This window comes from Phyllobates terribilis, unplaced genomic scaffold (genome assembly GCF_046119375.1).
Source record: "Phyllobates terribilis strain yellow unplaced genomic scaffold, ASM4611937v1 Scaffold_1__5_contigs__length_1240528914, whole genome shotgun sequence".
NCBI classification, from domain to species: Eukaryota; Metazoa; Chordata; class Amphibia; order Anura; family Dendrobatidae; genus Phyllobates; species Phyllobates terribilis.
In genome coordinates, this window is record NW_027362761.1 from 1,237,601,977 (window position 1) to 1,237,610,126 (window position 8,150).

Below are 8,150 nucleotides of genomic sequence, written 5' to 3' on the forward strand. Positions count from 1 at the left end.
GCAGGAACAGGACCGGGCGACCATGACCCGACATGCAGAAATCATGTGAGATGAGTAATGAGGCTCGTACAGTGGTGCAGCGCAACAGTTAACAAACATAACAAATCTCTATGTTTACAATCCTGTTATTCTAACTCTACATGACGCGCCCCCAGGGCCGTGGAGTACTCGGCAGCCGGGCCTCTTGTCGCTGCTGGGGGATATCACGGTGGCTGGCCCGGTCCGTGACCCAGGGCGGTCAGTGCAAAAGGGGAATATTTTTATATGGGGATTTTTGGAAAGTTTGTGACGCCACCTGTGGATTGCGGCTATATGGAGCCGCCGCTGCGGAGCAGATCCTCTGGAGCTGGTGTTACGGCAGCAGGGATGGTGCGGCTCTCCACAGGTAGAGCTAGCTCCAGGGCAGGGTAGATAGTGCAAGGTGCCCTGGGTGTTGTAGTGCCGGGAGGGAGAGATGGCGCAGATGAAAGAAGGGACGGAGGCAGTGCGGTGCAGTCATCCGAGTCTTTACTCACAGTTGTTAGGGTAGTTCCACTGGTGCACTGATCGGGTGCTAGCCTCCCACGTCGCGCTGCGTTCACCAGGCCGGGGTTCTGCTCTTCTTCAGGAGATGTAGGAGTACCTGGCAGAACCCCACTTTCTCGTGTTCCTAGCTAGACCGTCTTCACACTGGGTCTTTCTCCCTCCTGCCCTGCGCTGCCCACTCTCAATCCTGCTCGGGTGCTCTGAAGTCATGTCTAAAACCCAGACTAAGGGAAGATATAGGAGAGGGAGAAGAGGGGGTCGAGTCCATGTGGGTAGAGATAGAGGGAACTAAAAATAATAATAAAATATTACTGGGGGTCTGCTATAAGCCACCCAATATAACAGAGGAGAATGAGAATCTGCTATTAGGACAAATAGACAAAGTAGCAAAACATAATGAAGTGATTGTAATGGGGGACTTCAACTACCCGGATATTGACTGGGAAACAGAAACCTGTAGATCTCAGAAAGGAAAAAGGTTCTTGACAAATATTAAGGATAATTATCTCTCCCAACTAGTGCAGGAACCAACGAGAGGGAAGGCAGTGTTGGACTTAATATTGACTAATAGGCCTGATAGAATAACTGAGGTACAGATAGGGGGGCACCTAGGTAATAGCGACCATAATATTATCGACTTCAAAATGCCCTTCAGTAGGGTTATCAATAAGGGAACAACTAAAACATTAAACTTTAGGAGGGCGAAGTTTGATCAGCTGATAGAAAACCTTCAACTTATAGACTGGGACAAAGTTCTTAATCAAAGGAATACGAATAGTAAATGGGAAACCTTCAAAAGAATTCTGAATACTCAGTGCGAGAGGTATATACCGTATGGGAATAAAAGGGCCAGAAATAAGAGGAAACCAATATGGTTGAACAAGAACGTAAAAGGGGCGTTAAATAGCAAAAAAGAGGCATTCAAGAGATTAAAACAGGAAAACAGTAAGGAGGCACTAATGTGTTACAAGGAAAAAACGAGAACCTGCAAAAAACAAATAAAAATAGCGAAGGAGGAAACAGAGAGACGTATTGCTGGGGAAAGTAGATCAAATCCCAAACTGTTCTTTACGTATATAAATAGTAAAAGGATTAAATCGAATAATATTGGACCGATAAAAAGTGATGAAGGCAAAATCATAGAGAAAGATGAGGATAAAGCTAATCTATTAAATAAATTTTTTTCGACAACTTTCACAAAGGAAAAAGAACTAACAGGCGAAATGAGAAGTGACAAGCTTAATCCTCCACTAAGTATGACAAATCTAACCCAAGCTGGGGTACAGAAACGCCTCAGTAACATTAAAATAAACAAATCACCAGGACCTGATGGCATACACCCACGGGTACTAAGGGAACTAAGTCATGTGATAGACAGACCGTTATATCTTATATTTAAGGACTCTGTTGAGACTGGGTCTGTACCACTTGCTTGGCGACAGGCGAATGTAGAGCCAATATTCAAAAAGGGAGCGAAAAGTGACGCCGGAAACTATCGGCCGGTGAGTCTGACGTCCGTTGTGGGCAAAATTTTTGAAAGCTTCATTAAAGAGGCAATTACGGAGCATCTTGATGCTAATAATCTATTAACCCCGAACCAACATGGATTCATGAGGAATCGCTCCTGCCAAACAAACCTGATTGACTTCTACGAGGAGGTTAGCTCTCGAGTAGATCAGGGGGAACCAGTGGATGTCGTGTATCTCGACTTCTCAAAAGCGTTCGATAGCGTGCCACATAATAGGTTGGTATACAAAATGAGAATGATGGGGCTGGGGGGAAATGTCTGCAAGTGGGTAGCTAACTGGCTAAAGGATAGAAGGCAGAGGGTGGTTATAAATGGAATATACTCAGATTGGGTAAGCGTCACTAGTGGGGTACCACAGGGGTCTGTACTAGGCCCAATGTTATTTAATATCTTTATTAACGACATCGTCAACGGGATAAATAGTAAAATATCAATATTTGCAGATGACACAAAGTTATGCAAAACAATTAATACAAAAGAGGACAGTGCAGACCTACAGAGGGATTTGGATAAGCTGGGTAGGTGGAGCATTAAATGGCAAATGAGGTTTAACGAGGAGAAATGTAAGGTCATACATATGGGAAGGAAAAATGGAAGTCACCAGTACTCACTGAATGGGAAATCATTGGGGAATTCAGAGATGGAGAAGGACTTGGGCATCTTGATTGATAGCAAACTAAATTGGAGTGCCCAAAGTCAGGCGGCTGCTGTAAGGGCAAACAGGGTAATGGGATGTATCAGAAGAGGTATAGCTGCAAAGGAGGAGAACATTGTTCTTCCACTGTACAAAGCACTGGTCAGACCACACTTGGAATACTGTGCTCAGTTATGGGCCCCAATATATAGAAAGGATATAAACGAGCTTGAAAAGGTACAAAGGAGGGCAACAAAATTAATAAAGGGAATGGAGGGACTGCAGTACCCAGAGAGGTTGGCAAAACTAGAACTATTCAGCCTGGAAAAGAGAAGGTTGAGGGGGGACATAATAAATGTGTACAAATATGTTAGGGGACAGTATAGAGACCTTGCCCGGGATTTGTTCAAAAGGAGGGATATTACGGTAACAAGAGGGCACTCACTAAGACTGGAAGAGAAAAGGTTTCAGCACCAGCATAGGAAGGGGTTCTTTACGGTAAGAGCAGTGAGAATATGGAATTCACTGAGTGAGGAGACGGTAATGTCGGATTCACTAAACCAGTTCAAGCGGGGACTGGATGCATTTCTAGATACCAGGCAGATTTCAGCATATACTTAAAAATAGAATAAAATAGTAGGTTGATACAGGGATTTATTCTGACTGCTGGTTTCAGAGTCGGGAGGGAATTTTTCCTCAGGTGAAGATTGGCCAAATCATTTGGGGTTTTTGCCCTCCTCTGGATCAACTTTAGCAATTACAGAACTAACAGGTCGAACTTGATGGACGCAAGTCTTTATTCGGCTTTACAAACTATGTTACTATGTTAAGTTCCTCCTGTCCGTCGGAGTTCACAGACCTGCTTGACCCCCACTGGGATTAGAATGCGGCGGACGATCTCTCTGTCTTCTAACAGATTCGGGGCGTACGGGTGCCGTCCTGCACTCGCCGTACCCCCTAGAATCACTTCTTAGAATGGAGCCTACTCCCTGCTCCCCTCCTGAACCTCCAGACCAGGCCCTTGTAGTGGAGCAGAGCTCCTTATGAGCCTCTGCTCCCGGACTGTTCTTCTGAACTGCTCTCCTCTACTGACTGAACTGCCACCCTAAGATGGCTTCCCTATATATACCTCCTTCTACAAGTGCTCCCTCTAACTGCTTCCTCCGCCCACACCCACTACTGGTTCCCCCTACCTTTGGTTCCCCCCACTCCAGCCAGGGACAGGGCTCAGCAGAAACACAGTGCAGTTTGCCCTTCCAGCCGGCCTGGAGCAGTGTAGTGTTGGATGCAGGTGTTGGGGTTCTGGGCAGCACTCCCTCCTTACCTGAGAGAAGGGGATACCACACCTCTGGGTGAGGTGCAGTACCTCTGTGGCGACTGAACCCTCAGGGGCGCCACACTCCCCCCTGGTAAAACACAGCACGTCCGCGGGCTGGAACAGAGTAAAACAGGGTATACATGACATGCAAATTTTTAGAATGCATTCGCATATAAGATTATAACAACAACATTTCTTCCCTTTATGGGAGGCACATCACTTTAACGTTACTGGTTACATTTATCAAACATTATAAAACTTTTTAAATAACATTTTCCTTTTCACATAAGTGCAACAAGTAGCAGCATGAGGGACCCGTCCGCAAACCCTCAACGTAGGCCCTGGGCGTGGCTGCAGGGCATAGGCGATCCTGGTGATGGACCACATCTTCCGCCACGCCAAACGGGTTTTTGTTCAGTGATCATGGTTATCAATATAAAACCAATAGGGCAATAGGGTGCACTTTAAGAAGTGCTAAACTATTTACAATGCACGTTCTTGGCCGTTCACTGTCTCCAGCCTGGAGTCTATTTACCCTGACGGGTACTTAAGTAAACACACACTATAAGGCAAAATACTATTTTCAACTCTCAACACTGCACCCTTACGGGTGACTATATACAACTAGTGTTCAGTCCCACCTGCTGGCTCAATAGTGGGGACCCCACTTGGGGTATTCCTGGTTCTTCCCTGACCCAGCTGGGTCATGAGGTATGTCCTGCGGGGGACGTGTCCTCAATGATGCGGTACACGTGTAGGGCGTACCAGCCACATTCCCCGTGGTGCCGGGTGTACTTGACATGGTCCCCCGGATAAAGGTTACGGTCGGGATGGCCTTCCTCCAGCTCGGGCTCCACATCCTGCCGGTTTACGAATATGTCTCTAGCAAAGTTCGCATCCCGGATAAAGCCCCACCCAGCCCTCAGATCAAACTTGACAACGACTCCTTCGTCACGGGGGCTGGGGTGGGCTGACTCCATCTGGCAAGCTTTAGCCTTTGCGGCCTTGTTCCGGGCCTCCAGGCGTTCACAACGCGCCCGCCGAGTGCGCCGCTCCTTTTCCAGCTGCCGGAGCTCTCGCCTGCAGAACTCCTTCCTCTGCAGGGCTTCGGCGTGGGTCTACCGCGGGAACCCCATCAGGTCCCCCCCCCCGGTTGTCCCAGCAAAACTCTTCTGCGCTGAAGTAGCTAACCGGGGGCGCTGGTGTCGGGAGTAGCGGGCACGGCTGCTGGTCTTCAAACCAGGCGAACCAGTCGAAGGCCGGCGCGCTGCACACCCACTCGGGTGCCGGAGGTGGAGGCGCTGGGAGGGCTTCTAATAGCAGGCCCGCAGCTTCAGCACCCGGGAGTAGAGGTTCCGGATGGGCACTATATGGGAGATCCTCCGGTTCAGCGCCCGGGGGGTCGAGGTTCCGGGCTAAATAGCTGCTCCAGCGAGGGCTTGGCGGCATACGGGGAGTACCGCATACGGCCTCCTGGTACTCCGCGAGCTCCGCCGGGGCTGGGGTGCTGCTGCTGGCTTCCAGTGCTGCTTTCCGCCGTGTCGCCAACTTTTCCAGCAGCTCGCTCCTCCATTTTGCGACCGCTGCTTGCTGGGCCCGCTCCACTTGTTGGCCCAGCTCTAGGACCTCACTCTGGAGGAGCTCCATGTCCTCCGTGGACAGTTGTTTAGCTTCTCCCTCCAGGGTGAGGGGGTTTGCTGGAGGCTGCAGCAGGCCAGAGGTGGAGGCTGGACCTTTGCTTCCTTCCATTCTGGCTGCCGGGTGCGGTCTGTCTAGACTGGTTAAGACCACATCCTGTCTCCATTCCTTCTCTCCTCCTCCTCTCCTCTTTCGGGGGCGGTCCCATGGCAATTTGCTGTCGGTCACTCCCTGTGATGGCCTTCTTGCCTTGACGGACACATCTACGCGGACAGTCACTGTTGCAAGGGGCAGGGTTTGCTTTTGGCGCCATTCTGGGACCCGACCCACGATGGGAGGTTTCATTTTGTTGTCTTTTAGCACGCACATAATGACGCCCGTTCTTCTGGGGCGGGCGCCACATCCAGTAACATAACACCGTTCCTTAGGCACACAATACCCGGCGATAACGGGTTGGTCATGTATCCTGTTCGTGAAGCCAGATCTTGACACGCCCCCAGGACCATGGGGTACTCGGCAGCCGGGCCTCTTGTCGCTGCTGGGGGATATCACGGTGGCTGGCCCGGTCCATGACCCAGGGCGGTCAGTGCAAAAGGGGAATATTTTTATATGGGGATTTTTGGTAAGTTCGTGACGCCACCTATGGAATGCGGCTAAGGGGAGCCACCGCTGCGGAACAGTCCTCTGGAGCTGGTGTTACGGCAGCAGGGATGGTGCGGCTCTCCACAGGTAGAGCTAGCTCCAGGGCAGTGTAGAAAGTGCAAGGTGCCCTGGGCGTTGTAGTGCAGAGGGAAAGATAGCGCTGATGAAAGAATGGACGGAGGCAATTCAGTGCAGTCATCCGAGTCTTTACTCACAGTTGTTAGGGTAGTTCCACTGGTGCACTGATCTGGTGCTAGCCTCCCATGTCGCGCTGCGTTCACCAGGCAGGGGTTCAGCTCTTCTTCAGGAGATGTAGGAGTACCTGGCAGAACCCCACTTGCTCTTGTTCCTAGCTAGACTGACTTCACACTGGTTCTTTCTCCCTCCTGCCCTGCGCTGCCCACTCTCAATCCTGCTCGGGTGCTCTGAAGTCCCTCCTGTCCGTCGGAGTTCACAGACCTGCTTGACCCCCACTGGGATTAGAATGCGGCTTACGATCCCTCTGTCTTCTGACAGATGCGGGGCGTACGGGTGCAGTCCAGCACTCGCTGTACCCCCTAGGATCACTTCTTAGAATGGAGCCTACTCCCTGCTCCCCTCCTGGGCCTCCAGACCAGGCCCTACTTGTTGAGCAGATCTCCTACTGAGACTCTGCTCCCGAACTGTTCTTCTGAACTGTCATGGGCTGTTCTTCTGAACTGCTCTCCTCTACTAACTGAACTGCCACCCTAAGATGGCTTCTCTATTTATACCTCCTTCTACAGGTGCTCCCTCTATCTACTTCCTCCGCCCACACCCACTACTCGTTCCCCCTACCTTTGGGTTCACCCCACTCCAGCCAGGGTCAGGGCTCAGCAGAAAACACATCGCATCTTGCCCTTCCAGCCGGCCTGGAGCAGTGTAGTGTTGGATGCAGGTGTTAGGGTTCCGAGCAGCACTCCCTCCTTACCTGAGTGAAGAGAGACACCACACCTCTGGGTGAGGTGCAGTACCTCTGTGGCGACTGAACCCTCAGGGGCGCCACATACACAATCTCCCTACAGGGGGAGTCTCTAACTAAGGTTCGCCCAAAACCTGCCCACAACCAATGTCTTTGAGAACTGGTGTTTGGCGCCAAAACAAACCCTGCTATTTGCATGTACCAACAGGATCCTGTGGTGATGTCTGAGCTCAGATCTTACCGACCAGTAACTGTTCTCTGAAAAAGCTGTAGTCTGAGGAGAGGGTCCTGAACTAGACTCAGGAGTGCAGTTTTCAGTCTGTATGGTCAGCAGAGGGTCCTCCACATCACTCAGATGCACAGGGGAGGAATCCACCTCTGTATCCAACAATAGTTGTCCCTTCAAGGTAGCTCCTTCTCTCGGCCCAGAGCCACAGGCAAAGCTCCTCCTTCAGGCAAAGTTCTATTAGACTCTCTGCACGCTGCACACACCAGCTTTTACGATGCAGCTCCACCATGTCTCTCCTCTCTCCACTCCTGCTTCTCTTTCTGCTGACTCACAACCAACAAGTTCACCAAAAAATTCCTTCCTTTTAGAGCCAACAGGGGCCTCTGGTGGCTGGAGGCTGGTAAAGCAACAATGTCCACAAAACTCCCTCTCACACTTCTCTGTCCTAACCAGGCTCCCTATCTCCTCAAGACTCCTCTGTCCCTCAAGACTCATCTGTCTTCTCCAGACTCCTCTGTCCTCTCCATATTCCTCTGTTCTTTCCAAGCTCCCTGTTTCCTTCAGATTCCTCTGTCCACCTCAGAATTCCTTTATCCTCCTCCAGACCCTTCTGTCCCCTCCAGACCCCTCTGTCCCCTCCAGAGACCTCTGTCCTCTCCAGACCCCACTGTCCCCTCCAGACCCCTCTGTCCTCTC